This window comes from Bombina bombina, chromosome 8 (genome assembly GCF_027579735.1).
Source record: "Bombina bombina isolate aBomBom1 chromosome 8, aBomBom1.pri, whole genome shotgun sequence".
NCBI classification, from domain to species: domain Eukaryota; kingdom Metazoa; phylum Chordata; class Amphibia; order Anura; family Bombinatoridae; genus Bombina; species Bombina bombina.
Genome location: NC_069506.1, coordinates 2,266,984 through 2,284,483, shown reverse-complemented (window position 1 = coordinate 2,284,483; position 17,500 = coordinate 2,266,984). Strand labels below are relative to the sequence as shown.

Sequence of the window (17,500 nt, the reverse complement as noted above, 5' to 3'; positions counted from 1 at the left end):
AGATGAATAGGGAAGGAGAACAAGACAGGCAGACTGAAAAGAAGGCACCACTGCTTGAAGAACCTTTCTCCCAGAAGAAGCCTCGGCCGAGGCAAAAGTATCAAATTTGGAAAATTTGGAAAAAGTATGCAGAGAGGATCAAGTTGCAGCCTTGCAATTCTGTTCCACAGAAGCTTCATTTTTGAAAGCCCAAGAAGAGGAGACGGCCCTAGTGGAATGAGCCGTAATTCTCCCAGGAGGCTGCTGACCAGCAGTCTCATAAGCAAAATGAATTATACTTCTCAACCAGAGAGAAAGAAGTAGCAGTAGCTTTCTGACCTTTACGCTTTCCAGAAAAACAAACAAACAGGGCAAAAGACTGGCGAAAATCTTTAGTCGTCTGTAGGTAGAATTTTAGAACACGTACAACATTCAAGTTGTGTAACAAATGTTCTTTATGAGAAGAAGGGTTAGGACATAGAGAAGGAACAACAATTTCCTGATTAATATTTCTATCTGAAACCACTTTAGGGAGAAATCCCACTTTAGTACGAAGAACCGACTTATCAGCATGAAAATAAAGGTAAGGTGAATCACACTGCAAAGCCGAGAGTTCCAAGACTCTCCAAGCAGAAGAAATAGCAATAAGAAACAAAACCTTCCAAGATAACAACTTAAAGTGAAAGTAAAGTTAGGTGGTCGGCTTAGCACAGTTAGATCTGTTAGTTAAAAATAATAGGAGTTTAATTCATCGTTTTTCTTTAAGCTATCTCTAAATAACATTTTTGCCAAAAACAAACTGATGTTTTTCCGATTTTTAAATCTCCCCGCTCACCAATACATATTTTACTTCGTTGTCACGTTTTTATTACATCCAATTGACTTTCTGGCCGATCGGCGGCCGTGAAGCTACGTCATCATAATATGTCATCTATTGCGCATGCGCAAAATCTGTTACACACAATTCTGTCGGACGCGCGTGCCCAATTTGCGTATGCGCACATCTTTTTGTGGACACTGCTGCTCCGTAACAATATTGAAGAGCCCTGATCGCCGATTCGCGCATGCGCAATGTGTCCCTGATCGGCGATTCTCGCATGCGCAATGTGTTCCGTGATTGTGAACACACATTTAAGGTACGTATAGAGCGGGTGGGACCACTCTATACGTAAAGGCCTAAAAATACAGGAAGAGGAGGGTGGGCGGAGCAAGGACGAACACGGTAGGGAAATAAAATAATAAAATATAACGTAAATTTTGGCAAAAAAAATTAAACAAACATAGCGATGCATATATATTACTTCTAAATATTACATAGATGTTTTGCTGAGGTTAAAATTTTACTTTCACTTTAATATCTATGGAATGCAATGGCTCAAACGGAGCCTGCTGCAAAACTTTAAGAACAAGGATAAGGATCCAAGGAGGAGCAACAGACTTAAACACAGGCCTAATTCTGACCAGGGCCTGACAAAAGGATTGAACATCTGGCACATCCGCCAGACGCTTATGTAAAAAAATAGAGAGTGCAGAAATCTGACCCTTCAGAGTACTGACTGACAAACCCTTCTCCAGACCTTCCTGAAGAAAAGACAAAATCCTAGGAATCCTGACCCTTCTCCAAGTGTAGCCCTTGGATTCACACCAATAAAAGGTATATACGCCATAACTTATGGTAAATCATTCTACAAGCAAGCCTGAATCATGGTCTCAATGACAGAAACAGAGCTAAGCGTTTAATCTTCAAGCAGTCAGCTTCAGAGAAACGAGATTTGGATGAAGGAAAGGACCCTGAATTAGAAGGTCCTTCCTCAGAGGCAGCGTCCAAGGTGGAAGAGATGACATCTTCACTAGTTCTGCATACCAGATCGTGCGAGGCCATGCAGGAGCAATCGGAATTACAGATGCTCTCTCCTGTTTGATACGAGCAATGACTAGTGGAAACAGATATGCCAGACTGAAATCCCAAGAAAACACAATAGCATCTATCAGGGCGGCCTGTGGATCTCTCAACCTTGAACCATACCTTGGGAAGCTTGGGTGTTCTGTCGAGATGCCATCAGATCGAACTCCGGCATCCCTCATTTGAGGGTTAACCTGGAGAGCACCTCCGGATGTAGAGCCCTCTCCCCGGGATGAATAGTCTGTCTACTCAGGAAATCTGCTTCCCAGTTGTCCACTCCTGGAATGTGGATGGCAGATAGACGGCAATTGTGAGCTGCCGCCCACTGAACAATTTGAGCCACCTCCTTCATGGCTAAGGAACTCTGAGTTCCTCCCTGGTGGTTGATGAAAGCCACCTAGGTGAAATTGTCCGACTGGAACCTGATAAACCTGGCTAAGGCCAACTGAGGCTAAACCATCAGAGCATTGTAAATCGCTCTCAACTACAAGATGTTTATGGGGAGAGCAGACTCCTCTAGAGTCCATAGTCCCTGAGCCTATTACGAGTCCCAGACTGCTCCCCAGCCCAGCAGGCTGGCGTCCATGGTCACAATCACCCAGGAAGATCTCAGGAAGCATGTGACCTGAGACAGATGCTCCTGAGAAAGCCTCCACTGAAGAGAGTCACTCGTCAACTGATCTAGATCTATCCTTTAAAGACAGATCCGAACGGTCCCTGTTCCATTGTCTGAGCATGCATAACTGCAGAGCTCTCAAATGAAATCGAGAAAAGGGAATGATGTCCATGGAAGCGACCATAAGACCAATTATCTCCATACATTGGGCCACTGATGACCGAACAGTAGACTGCAGAGAGAGGCAAGAGTCTTGGATTTTCTGACCTCTGTCAGAAATATTTTGATAGGGAATCTATTATGGTCCCTAAGAAAACTGCCTTGTAGCCGTAGCAAGGGAACTCTTTTCCAGATTTGTTTTCCATCCATGGGAACGTAGAACAGACAACAAGATCTCTGTATGAGAGTTTACTTGTGATGATCCCTGTGGATGGGAAAATGAAGATACACAACCTTTAGGTCTATGGTCATCATGAACTGACCCTCTTGGACCAAAGGAAGAATGGAATGAATGGCTTCCATTTTGAAGGATGTTACCCTGCAAAAATAGTTGACACTTTAGGTCCAGAATAGGATGAAAAATTCCTTCTTTTTTTGGGAACCACGAACAGATTTAAATAATCCTAGTTTCAGTCAGGGAACAGGGTCTAGGATTCTATCACTCCTAGGGAAGAAAGGTCCCGAACGCAATTCCAGAATGTCTCTTTTTATCTGGACTGCAGATAATCTTGAGAGATGGAACCTGCCCCTGAAAGGAAAAGTTTTGAATTCTATTTTGTAACCCTGAGATACTATGTCCACAGCCCAAGGATCTGGGACATCTCATATCCATGTTTGATAAAACAGAGAAAGTCTGTCCCCCACTTGATCCAATCTGGGATCGGGCGCAAACCCTTCATGCTGATTTAGACTCAGCTGCAGGGGTTTCTTAGATTACTTTCCCTAGTTACAAGACAAATTGGGTTTCCAAGAAGACTTTGACTGTTTCTGCTTGGAAGAGGAAGGGAAAGACTTCCCTTTGAAGTTACGAAAGGAACGAAGATTGCTTTGACGTCCTTTAGGTCTATTCTTCTTGTCTTGCAGTATGAAAGACAATTTTCCACCAGAAATATCAGAAAATTTTTCTGCTAGACCAGGTCAAAGCAAGGTCTTACCCTTGTAAGGAAGTGGCAGAAGTTTGGACTTAGAGGTAACGTCCGCTGACCAAGAAATTAGCCACAACCCCCTGCGGGCTAGCACAGTGATGCCAGATATCTTAGCTCCCATGATAGCATCAGAAATAAAAATTGGCAAGTTTAAGAGCCTTAATTCTGTCTTTGATCATACATCTTCTGCAACAAGCCTCCAGCTTTTTGTCCATTGGATTCTTAAAAACACAACTATCCTCTATAGGGCTAGTAGTTCTCTTAGTCAGAGTAGAAAGGGCTCCTTCTACATTAGGCATCGTGCGCCCCTTAATGGAGTCAGCGACAGGAAACATCTTTTGAAAGACAGGAGACAGGGAAAAAGGCATCCCTGACTTCTCCCATTCCTGTTGCACGGTCTGGAACAGAAAAACAGAGTGAGAGGAACCACAGGGCACTGCATGTGATGTCATTGAGGCTTGGGACATTTGAGGAGAAAGCTGTGGCATTGCCTGAACAGCATCATCCTGGCTCAGTGGCAACATTTTACTTTTACACTCTATGGTTCTAGCTAAACAAGAAGCACAGGATTTCATGAACAAAACAATTTGTGCCTCCAAACACAGAAAACATCTGTCAGGGAAAAATAAATAAAATAACTACTGCCACTTTAAATCTCTTAAAACCCCAAGAGCGTTACTTTTCTGTAGCATAACACGCTATACAAAACTTAGACAAGATTTAGCGGTATAGTCTCTTGACTAAAGACATTCCATGCTCTCACTGTTTACAGTACTTAGCCACAAGCACTCTAGCAATATAACCTGAGCAGCAATAATATTGAGATACGGTTGTACTCAATAACTACAGCCTCTACATCTCAGCATGCGACTAAGACACCTAACTGCCCCTTTGTGAAAAAAACTGACAGCTTAACGAACATCTAACAGATTAGCCGGACTCACGCTTTCAGTTCAGCAGCCGCAACCACTGCGATCAGTCTCTGAGGAGCGGAACAAGGAAGTCACATGACCAGCCAACAATGAAGCTGCGCCATTAGATGGAAAGCGCGCGCTTCAAGCTGAATCAAAACTAACACTACAGTGAAAAGTGATCCACTTCCTGATAAAGTACTGTGCTTAACCCGGCTGAAGGATCTAATCCAGTGCGATAAAAAAAACAGTTCTTTAAACACTTGATAGCCACACACAGAGTAAAACACAGTGAAGTGCCCAAATACAATCAACCCATGAGTCACCAAAATAGGGTAAACGCCTTCCATAAAGGAAATTAACCCCTAGTCTCTATGTCACTTACATAATGTGCCTGCCCACTGCCGGAAAATAATCCTGTACCAAGGATTCTAGTCCCAAATATAAATGCAGAGAGTTTTCATTATAACCCTTTCAGTGCCAGTTTCCCAGACCCAGAAGATAAAAGGCACTTACCTGCAATCTAGCCGTCCGGCTGGAGGAAAGCTTACACGGCGTGAGAGGACACATACTCCTATCAGAGACCTGTAGAAAAGAGAAAGAACAGAGTAAACCTACTCTGGCTTTCTATACTATGGCAGCAAAATGTTAGGAAAACACAGCAAGGCCCACCTCACAAGTTCCTAACTGCTTTAAAGCCATGACAACCGCAACCGCTCAGTCTGACTCTGAGCCTTTCTATGGGAACAACGCTTTGTGCGGCACTAGCAGGAGCCATCTATTCCTCAGTTTCCGGTTTAGCAGGAAGCACTTGGAGGTGTAGAGGGAGACGCTGTTGGGACAGTGAAGTCTTGTCCGCGCCACGGCTTGCGTGCACTGGGATCACCCGGTCTTCGGCTGTGAGCACCTGCTTTATCAGCCCCTTCCATGATCACCTCGATGTTGGTTCTTTTGGGGTAAATCGTTGCCCTGGGATTACAAATATACTAACCTATCTGGAAATTTGTGAAGTTAGTATCGACTTGGCATCTGAGAACTGCAGTCTGATTGACTTTTACCACACAGCAGATGATAAGTATTATCTATTATTAACTGTGTTTACAGCAACGACTGCATCTATCTGTACCGCACATATTATTGTGATGTGTTATTCCCTTATTTTTCTGTACTGTGTTAGTTAGACAGGATTTTGATTTAATATATCAACTAACACATATGTATTATTGTGACCACTGTGCACAGTAGGTAGTTTATATGACATTGTAAACTATTCACTTACAAATAAACTTACTATTGGACAAAGAGTGCTGTTGTGAGGTATCTTTCTTTGCTCTTGTTTTATTTTATTAAAGCCACCACTACCCTACTGAAGAGATTAATGTGGACTACGGCTATACCCAAAAATCTTGCTTGTATTGAAAGACATCCAATTTTCTTCAGACACCAGAACTTCACCTCCTCCATTGACAGAGGCAAAGAGAATGACTGGGGATTATGGGAAGGGAACTGTTACTTAACAGTTTTTCTGTGGTGCTCTTTGCCTCCTCCTGCTGGCCAGGAGTGATATTCCCACTAGTAATTGATGACGCTGTGGACTCTCCATATCTTAGGAAATAAATAAATGCTTTGGGGACAGACTTGCAGACTCACAACAAGCATGAAAGACTAACGGGGAATTAATTATTTCTATGTCTCTTTAGGCAAATTCTTTTTAAGCTATACTGAAAATAGTAGACTCGTGTTTGCAAACACCTAACAGGAAATTCTATCTGTTCATTGGCTAATAGGAACCAGTCTCCACAAGCATGAAAACAAAACATAGGTTATTAGCACAGTAAAATCTGTTGCAGATGCAATATGTAACCAAACGTTCGCATTCAGCACAAAATGGGCCAGATTACAAGCAGAGAGCTATTTAACACTCCCCCTCGAGTGTTAACTGCACAAGAAGTAAGCTTTTTGCACGTGTCGGGTTGCGCACATATTATGAGTTGAAAGTAAACTGTTTTCGCTCATGCGCTAAACTGACACACGGAAAAAGCCAAATTTAGAATATCACACGCGTGATAACCAATTCCCCATAGAAGTAAATGAAGGAAAAAAGTAGGGAAAAAACACCCAGCTCGAGTGTAAACCTAATCGCATATGCTCATGTTGCGCTAACTCGACATGGAAATAGGACTATTCCACATTCCAATGTTCTGCACAACGAATTATGTTCTATTTATTCATAAATATATATTTCTAAATATAGCTATACATATTTATACACACACACATTATATATATGATGGATGATTATATATATAGGTATAGGAATATCTATCTATAAATACATAGAACATATTCTGCGATGTTCTGCAAACAAAATTTATGCTTACCTGATAAATTTATTTATTTCTCGACACGGTGAGTCCACAGAATCATCAATTATTGTTGGGAAGATCACTCCTGGCCAACAGGAGGAGGCAAAGGGCACCACAGCAAAGCTGTTAAGTATTACTTCCCTACCCACAACCCCCAGTCATTCGACCGAAGGAAAAGGAGATAAAGGAAATAACACAAGGTGCAGAGGTGCCTGAGGTTTATATAAAAAAAAAATGTCTGAAAAACAGGGAGGGCCATGGACTCACTGTGTCAAGAAAGATAGAAAATTATCAGGTAAGCATAAATTTTGTTTTATTTCTTAAGACACGGTGAGTCCACGGAATTATCAATTACTGTTGGGAATCAATACCCAAGCTAGAGGACACAGATGATAAGGGAGGGACCAGACAGGTAACCTAAACAGAAGGCACCACAGCTCGCAGAACCTTTCTCCCAAATGAGCCTCAGCCGAGGCAAAAGTGTCAAATATATAGAATTTTGAAAAAGTGTGCAAAGAAGACCAAGTTGCAGCCTTACAAATCTGTCCTATAAACTCTATAGGACAGATTTGTAAGGCTGCAACTTGGTCTTCTTTGCACAATTTTTCAAAATTCTATAAATTTGACACTTTTGCCACTTTTGTCTTCTTCTTGGGCCTTCAAGAATGAGACCTCTATAGTATAGAGGCCTCATTCTTGAAGGCCCAAGAAGAAGACACCGCCCTAGTGGAATGAGCTGTAATTCTCTAAGCAGTCTCATATGCCAAATGATTAATACTTCTCAACCAGAGAGAAAGAAGTGTCAGCAGCCTTCTGACCCTTACGTTTACCAGAAAACCAAACAAACAATGCAGAAGACTGACAAAAGTCCTTCGTAGCCTGCAGATAAAATTTAAGAGCCTGCACAACATCTAAGTTGTACAACAAACACTCTTTATGAGAAGAAGGATTAGGACAGAGAGAAGGAACAACAATTTACTGATTAATATTTCTGTCCGAAACAACCTTAGGAAGAAAACCAAACTTGGTATGGAGAACTGCCTTATCTGCATGAAATATGAGAAGGAGAATCACACTGCAAAGTGGAGAGTTCAGAAACCCTCTGAGGAGAAGAAATAGCAATAAGAAACAAAACTTTCCAAGATAACTTAATATCTATGGAATGCATAGGCTCAAACTGAGCCTGTTATATCACTTTAAGAACCAAATTAAGGCTTCAAGGTAGAGCAACTGATTTAAACACAGGTCTGATTCTGACCAGAACCTGACAAAAGGGTTGGACATCCGACACGTCCGCCAGACGCTTGTGCAACAGAATAGATAAAGCCGAAATCTGTCCTTTAAGGGTACTAACAGATAACCCCTTCTCAAGGCCTTCCTAGAGAAAAGACAAGATCCTTGGGATCCTAACCTTACTCCAAGAATATCCTTTAGACTCACACCAATAAAGATATTTACAACATATCTTATGGTAATCTTTCTAGTGACAGGCTTACGAGCCTGAATCATGGTCTCAATGACCGATTCTGAAAACCCACGCTTAGCTAAAATCAAGCGTTCAATCTCCAAGCAGTCAGCTTCAGAGAAAAGAGATTTGGATGAAAGAAGGGTCCCTGAAGTAGAAGGTCCTTCCTGAGAGGTAGTCTCCACGGAGGTAGAGATGACATCTCTATTAGATCCGCATACCAGATCCTGTGAGGCCACGCAGGAGCGATTAGAATCACCCATGCTCTCTCCTGCTTGACTTGAGCAATGACTCATGGAAGGAGAGTAAACTGAGGAAAGAGATATGCCAAACTGAAGTTCCAAGGAACTGCCAGAGCATCTATCAGAAAGGCATGAGGATCTCTCAACCTCAAGCCGTATTTTGGGAGCTTGGTGTTCTGACGAGACGCCATCAGATCCAATTCTGGTAATCCCCATTTGGTTGTTAACCAGGAGAACACTTCTTGATGGAGCTCCCACTCCCCGGGATGGAAAGAGTGTCTGTTCAGGAAGTCCGCTTTCCAATTGTCCACTCCTGGAATGTGGATGGCAGATAGACAGCAATTGTGAGTCTCCACCCACTGGATGATCCGAGACACATAGAGTTCCTCCTTGGTGGTTGATGTAGGCCACTGAGGTTATGTTATCCATCTGGAACCTGATGAACCGAGCTAGGGCCAGCTGAGGCCAAGCCATCAAAGCATTGAAGATTGCTCTCAACTCCAGAATGTTTATAGGGAGAGCGATTCCTCCTGAGACCAAAGTCCCTGTGCATTCAATGAGTCCCAGACTGCTTCCCACCCCAGCAAGCTGGCATCCGTGGTCACAATCACTCTAGAGGGTCTCTGAAAACACGTCCCCTGGGACAGATGTTCTTTGGACAGCCACCATGGTAGGGAGTCCCTTGAAGATTGATCCAGAACTATTCTCTGAGATAGATCTGTATAATACCCATTCCACTGAGCGAGCATGCATAGCTGCAGAGGTCTCAAATGGAACTATGTCCATGGAAGTCACCATTAACCCGATTACCTCCATGCATTGGGCCACTGATGGACGAGCTGTCGACTGTAGGGACAGGCAAGCAGACCGAATCTGGGCTCTTCTGACCTCCGTCAGAAATATTCTCATTGTTAGAGAATGTATAATGGTTCCTAGGAAGATCACCCTTGTAGCTGTAACAAGGGAACTTTTCTCCAGATTGACTTTCCAACCGTGGAAACAAAGAAAAGTCAACAAGGTTCTTGTGTGAGATTCCGCCAGTTGTAGGGATGGCGCCTGAACCAGAATGTCATCCAGATAAGGCGCCACTGCAATTTCCCGGGCCCAAATTACTGCCAATAGAGCCCCCAGAACCTTTGAGAAGACTCTGGGTGCTGTGGCAAGGCCAAACGGAAGCGCTACAAATTGAAAGTGTATGTCTAGATATGCAAACCTCAGATATTTGTGATGGTCCCTGTATATGGGCACGTGCAGGTACGCATCCTTCAGGTCTATCATTGTCATGAATTGACCCTCTTGAATCAGAGGCAGAATGGAGCGGATAGTCTCCATTTTGAAGGATGGTACCCTGAGGAATTTATTTAGTAATTTTAGATCTAAAATGGGCTTCAATGTTCCCTCTTTTTTTGGAACTACAAACAGGTTGGAGTAAAGCCCGAGACCCTGTTCCTGCCTTGGAACAGGCACTATCACCCCCAATAGGGAAAGGTCCTGTACACATTTCAAGAACGCCTCTCTTTTTTTCTGGTCTACAGATAATCTTGAGAGGTGGAACCTGCCCCTGGGAGGAAAAGTTTTGAACTCTAATTTGTACCCTTGGGAAACTATGTTCACTGCCCACGGCTCTGGAACATCTCGTTCCCAAGCCTGTGCGAACTGAGAGAGACTGCCCCCCCACTTGATCTGATCCCGGTTCGGGGGTAAATTCTTCATGCTGACTTGGATTCAGTTGTGGGTTTCTTAGATTGCTTCCCCTTGTTCCAGGACTGACCAGGCTTCCAGGAGGGCTTGGATTGTTCCTGTTTGGTAGAGGCAGGGGAAGACTTACCTCTGAAGTTACGAAAGGAACGAAAATAAATCTGACGTCTTCATTTTGTTCTTCTTATCCTAAGGCACAAAGGATCCTTTACCATCCGTGATATCGGAAATTATTTCTGCCAATGCCGGCCCGAACAAGGTTTTTCCCTTGTAAGGAATTGCCAAAAGCTGAGATTTAGAAGAAACATCGGCAGACCAAGATTTAAGCCATAGTGATCTATGTGCTAAGATGGCAGAACCAGATGTTTTGGCCCCCAACTTAATGACTTGTAAGGAAGCGTCTGTGATAAAGGAATTAGCTAACTTTAGAGACTTTATGCTATCCTGAATTTCCTCCAAAGGAGTTTCTGCTTGAAGGGATTCAGACAGGGCGTCAAACCAATAGGCTGCCGCACTGGTTAATGGGGCAATGCACACCGCCGGTTGCCATTGCAACCCCTGATGAGTATACATTTTCTTTAAAAAGTCCTCCAGCTTTTTATCCATAGGATCTTTGAATGAGCAACTGTCCTCAATAGGAAAAGCAGTTCTCTTTGCCAAAGTGGAAATCGCCCCTTCCACCTCTGGAACCGTCTGCCACGACTCCTTTATGGAGTCAGCCACCAGGAAAATTTTCTTAAAGACAGGAGAGGGGGAGAAAGGAATCCCTAGTCTCTCCCATTCCCGGGTAATAATTTCTGTGGCACCGTCTGAAACTGGAAACGCCTCCCCAGGAGAGGGGACATCAAAGTATCTATTTAATTTACTATATTTTTTAAGGTTGACAGCGACAGGCGCATCGGAGTCATCCAAAGTAGCTAGAACCTCCTTTAGTAACACACAGAGGTGTTCAAGCTTAAATCTGAAGGAAACCACTTCAGCATCAGAAGGAGGAATTACACTATCCGAATCTGAGATTTCACCCTCAGAGGCTACCGAAGTATCCTCCTCCTCTGGCTTATGGGAGAGAGCAACTTGGTTAGCCTTTACAGGATCTGATACCTTACTATCTGATTCTCTAGACTTCCTCTTATGTTTCCCCTGCAGCAAGGGAATGGCAGCTAGCACCTCAGATACCGCTGAGGACACCTCGGCAGCAATTTCTGCCTTATAAAGACTCCATCAAGAATCTGCGAGGAACCGCAGGGCACTGCCTGAGACGGTAATGATACCTGGGGTACTTGAGGAGGAGACTGTGGCAATGCCTGAACAGAATCCACCTGAGAGAATGGTGACTCAGTAACAAAAAGTCTGTCTTTATACATCAAGGTCCTTTCAATACAGGAACTACAAAAGGGCAAAGGAGGTTCAACATGGGCACTCAAACAAATGTTGCACTCTGCTTCAGGCATAGACTCTAAGTCCATCTTGCAAAAGATGGTAAACAACAAAAACTTTTTTTTTTATGTGTACTGTCCCTTTAAATGGGTAACGGTAGATAATACACAGTAGGACGTTGGTTACAGGAAACGCACTAACCAGCAAAAAAAAACTTCCCCCTTAATATTCAGCTCCCTTTCAACTGAAAAACTTAACCATACAGTTTTTTAAAAAACATAATTTATGTAAGAACTTACCTGATAAATTCATTTCTTTCATATTAGCAAGAGTCCATGAGCTAGTGACGTATGGGATATACATTCCTACCAGGAGGGGCAAAGTTTCCCAAACCTTAAAATGCCTATAAATACACCCCTCACCACACCCACAATTCAGTTTAACGAATAGCCAAGAAGTGGGGTGATAAAAAAGTGCGAAAGCATATAAAATAAGGAATTGGAATAATTGTGCTTTATACAAAAAAATCATAACCACCACAAAAAGGGTGGGCCTCATGGACTCTTGCTAATACGAAAGAAATGAATTTATCAGGTAAGTTCTTACATAAATTATGTTTTCTTTCATGTAATTAGCAAGAGTCCATGAGCTAGTGACGTATGGGATAATGATTACCCAAGATGTGGATCTTTCCACACAAGAGTCACTAGAGAGGGAGGGATAAAATAAAGACAGCCAATTCCTGCTGAAAATAATCCACACCCAAAATAAAGTTTAATAAAAAACATAAGCAGAAGATTCAGACTGAAACCGCTGCCTGAAGTACTTTTCTACCAAAAATTGCTTCAGAAGAAGAAAATACATCAAAAAGGTAGAATTGAAAAAGTATGCAAAGAGGACCAAGTTGCTGCTTTGCAAATCTGATCAACCGAAGCTTCATTCCTAAACGCCCAGGAAGTAGAAACTGACCTGGTAGAATGAGCTGTAATCCTCTGAGGCGGAGTTTTACCCGACTCAACATAGGCAAGATGAATTAAAGATTTCAACCAAGATGCCAAAGAAATGGCAGAAGCTTTCTGGCCTTTTCTAGAACCGGAAAAGATAACAAATAGACTAGAAGTCTTTCGGAAAGACTTAGTAGCTTCAACATAATATTTCAAAGCTCTAACAACATGCAAAGAATGCAATGCTTTCTCCTTAGAATTCTTAAGATTAGGACATAATGAAGGAACCACAATTTCTCTACTAATGTTGTTGGAAATCACAACTTTAGGTAAAAATTCAAAAGAAGTTCGCAACACCGCCTTATCCTGATGAAAAATCAGAAAAGGAGACTCACAAGAAAAGAGCAGATAATTCAGAAACTCTTCTGGCAGAAGAGATGGCCAAAAGGAACAAAACTTCCCAAGAAAGTAATTTAATGACCAATGAATGCATAGGTTCAAAGGGAGAAGCTTGAAGAGCTCCCAGAACCAAAATCAAACTCCAAGGAGGAGAAAATGACTTAATGACAGGTTTTATACGATCCAAAGCTTGTACAAAACAATGAATATCAGGAAGAATAGCAATCTTTCTGTGAAAAAGAACAGAAAGAGCAGAGATTTGTCCTTTCAAGGAACTTGCAGACAAACCCTTATCTAAACCATCCTGAAGAAACTGAAAAAAATTCTCGGCATTCTAAAAGAATGCCAAGAAAAATGATGAGAAAGACGCCAAAAAAATATAAGTCTTCCAGACTCTATAATATATCTCTCTAGATACAGATTTACAAGCCTGTAACATAGTATTAATCACAGAGTCAGAGAAATCTCTTTGACCAAGAATCAAGCGTTCAATCTCCATACCTATAAATTTAAGGATTTCAGATCCTGATGGAAAAAAGGACCTTGCGACAGAAAGTCTGGTCTAACGGAAGAGTCCATGGTTGGCAAGAGGCCATCCGGACAAGATCCGCATACCAAACCTGTGAGGCCATGCCGGAGCTACCAGCAGAACAAATGAGCATTCCTTCAGTATCTTGGAGATTACTCTTGGAAGAAGAACTAGAGGCGGAAAGATATAGGCAGGATGATACTTCCAAGGAAGTGAAAATGCATCCACTGCCTCCGCCTGAGGATCCCGGGATCTGGACAGATATCTGGGAAGTTTCTTGTTTAGATGAGACGCCATCAGATCTATTTCTGGAAGTTCCCACATTTGAACAATCTGAGGAAATACCTCTGGGTGAAGAGACCATTCGCCCGGATGGAACATTTGGCGGCTGAGATAATCCGCTTCCCAATTGTCTACACCTGGGATATAAACCGCAGAGATTAGACAGGAGCTGGATTCCGCCCAAACCAAAAAAATTCGAGATACTTCTTTCATAGCCAGAGGACTGTGAGTCCCTCCTGGATGATTGATGTATGCCACAGTTGTGACATTGTCTGTCTGAAAACAAATGAACGATTCTCTCTACAGAAGAGGCCAAAACTGAAGAGCTCTGAAAATTGCACGGAGTTCCAAAATATTGATCGGTAATCTCACCTCCTGAGATTCCCAAACTCCTTGTGCCGTCAGAGATCCCCACACAGCTCCCCAACCTGTGAGACTTGTATCTGTTGAAATTACAGTCCAGGTCGGAAGCACAAAAAGAAGCCCCCTAAATTAAACGATGGTGATCTGTCCACCACGTTAGAGAGTGTCGAACAATCGGTTTTTAAAGATATAAATTGAGATATCTTTGTGTAATCCTTGCACCATTGATTCAGCATACAGAGCTGAAGAGGTCGCATGTGAAAACGAGCAAAGGGGATCGCGTCCGATGCAGCAGTCATAAGACCTAGAATTTCCATGCATAAGGTTACCGAAGGGAATGATTGTGACTGAAGGTTTCGACAAGCTGAAATCAATTTTAGACGTCTTTTGTCTGTTAAAGACAGAGTCATGGACACTGAATCTATCTGGAAACCCAGAAAGGTTACCCTTGACTGAGGAATCAATGAACTTTTTGGTAAATTGATCCTCCAACCATGATCTTGAAGAAACAACACAAATCGATTCGCATGAGATTCTTCGAATGAGAAGACTGAGCAAATACCAAGATAATCGTCCAAATAAGGAAATACCAAAACCCTGTTCTCTGAATACAGAAAGAAGGGCACCGAGAATCTTTGAAAAAAATTCTTGGAACTGAGGCTAGGCCAAACGGTAGAGCCACAAAACTGGTAATGCTTGTCTAAAAAGAGAATCTCAGACACTAAAAATGATCTGGATGAATCGGAATATGCAGATACACATCCTGTAAATCTATTGTAGACATATAATGCCCTTACTAAACAAAAGGCAGAATAGTCCTACAGTAACCATCTTGAATGTTGGTATCCTTACATAACGATTCAATATTGATAGATCCGGAACTGGTCTGAAGGAATTGACCTTCTTTGGTACAATGAAGAGATAAAATAAAACCCTAGTCCCTGTTCCAGAACTGGAACTGGCATAATTACTCCAGCCAACTCTAGATCTGAAACACATTTCAGAAATGCTGAGCCTTGCTGTGTTAACTGGGACACGGGAAAGAAAAAAATCTCTTAACAGGAGGCCTTAACTTGAAGCCAATTCTGTACCTTTCTGAAACAATGTTCTGAAACCAGAGATTGAGAACGGAATTGATCCAAATTCCTTTGAAGAAAACGTAATCTGCCCCATACCAGCTGAACTGGAAAAAAGGGCCGCACCTTCATGGGTACTTAGGAGCTGACTATAGGTTTCTATAAGGCTTGGATATATTCCAAACTGGAAAAAGTTTCCAAACTGATACCGCTCCTGAGGATGAAGGATCAGGCTTTTGTTCCTTATTATGAAAAAAAGAACGAAAAAATTATTATTACCCTGGACAGAAAGGGAAAACAAAGTTGACTTAGAAGACATATCAGCATTCCAAGTTTAATCCATAAAGCTTTTCTAGCTAAAATAGCTAGAGACATATACCTGACATCAACACTAATGATATCAAAAGATGGTATCACCAATAAAATTATTAGCATGTTATAGAATAATAATAATGCTATAAAAATATGATCTGTTACTTGTTGTGCTAAAACTTCTAACCAAAAAGTTGAAGCTGCAGCAACATCCGGTAAAAATATAGCAGGTCTAAGAAGATTACCTGAACATAAGTAAACTTTTCTTAGAAAGGATTCAATTTTCTTATCTAAAGGATCCTTAAATTTAGTACTATCTGCCGTAGAAATAGTAGTACATTTTAGCAGGAATAGAGACAGCCCCAAACCTTAGGGATTTTGTCCCAAAAAACTCTAATCTGTCAGATGGCACAGGATATAATTGCTTAAACGTTTAGAAGGAGTAAAAGAATTACCCAAATTATTCCATTCCCTGGAAATTACTTCAGAAAAAACATCAGGGAGATTAAACACTTCTGGAATAACTACAGGAGATTTAAAAACCCTATTTAAACGTTTGGATTCAGTATCAAGAGGACCAGAATCCTCTATATCTAAAGCAATTAATACTTCTTTAAAATAAAGAACGAATAAATTCCATCTTGAACAAATACAAAGATTTATCAGCATCAACCTCTGAGACAGAAACCTCTGAACCAGAAGAACCATTATCAGTATCAGAATGATGATGTTCATTTAAAAATTCATCTGAAAAAAAAGAGAAGTTTTAAAGGACTTTTATGTAAACTAGAAGGAGAAATAACAGACATAGCCTTCTAAATGGATTTAAAAAATAAAATCTCTTATGTTTATCAGGAACACTCTGAAATTTAGATGTTGACGGAACAGCAACAGGTAATATAACAGTACTAAAGGAAATTTTATCTGCATTAATAAGTTTGTCATGACATGCAATACAAACAACAGCTGGAGAAACAGATACCAAAAATTTATAGCAGATACACTTAGCTTGGTAGCTCCAGCCCCGGCAGTGATTTTCCTAAAGTATCTTCTGACTCAGTTGCAACGTGGAACATCTTGCAATATGTAATAGAAAAAACAACATATAAAGCAAAATTGAACAAAATCCTTAAATGACAGTTTCAGGAATGGGAAAAAAATGCCAGTGAACAAGCTTCTAGCAACCAGAAGCAATAAATAATGAGACTTAAATAATGTGGAGACAAAAGCGACGCCCATATTTTTTTAGCGCCAAACAAGACGCCCACATTATTTGGCGCCAAAAATGACGCCACATCCGGAACGCCGACATTTTTGGCGCAAAATAACGTCAAAAAAATGACGCAACTTCCGGCGACACGTATGACGCCGGAAACGGAAAAGAATTTTTGCGCCAAAAAAATCAGCGCCAAGAATGACGCAATAAAATGAAGCATTTTCAGCCCCCGCGAGCCTAACAGCCCACAGGGAAAAAAAGAGTCAAATTTTTGAAAGGTAAGAAAAAATGATTAATTCAAATGCATTATCCCAAATATGAAACTGATTGTCTGAAAAATAAGGAAAGTTGAACATTCTGAGTCAAGGCAAATAAATGTTTGAATACATATATTTAGAACTTTATAAACAAAGTGCCCAACCATAGCTTAGAGTGTCACAGAAAATAAGATTTACTTACCCCAGGACACTCATCTACATGTTTGTAGAAAGCCAAACCAGTACTGAAACGAGAATCAGCAGAGGTAATGGTATATATAAGAGTATATCGTCGATCTGAAAAGGGAGGTAAGAGATGAATCTCTACGACCGATAACAGAGAACCTATGAAATAGACCCCGTAGAAGGAGATCACTGCATTCAAATAGGCAATACTCTCCTCACATCCCTCTGACATTC

General features: G+C 41.5%; 1 protein-coding gene across 1 annotated transcript in view; it reads right to left on the bottom strand.

Annotated features, from left to right (window-relative positions):
- LOC128638136 (uncharacterized) overlaps positions 1–17,500 on the bottom strand; it is a 277,497-nt gene that overhangs the window by 120,846 nt on the left and 139,151 nt on the right. The window lies entirely within an intron of this gene.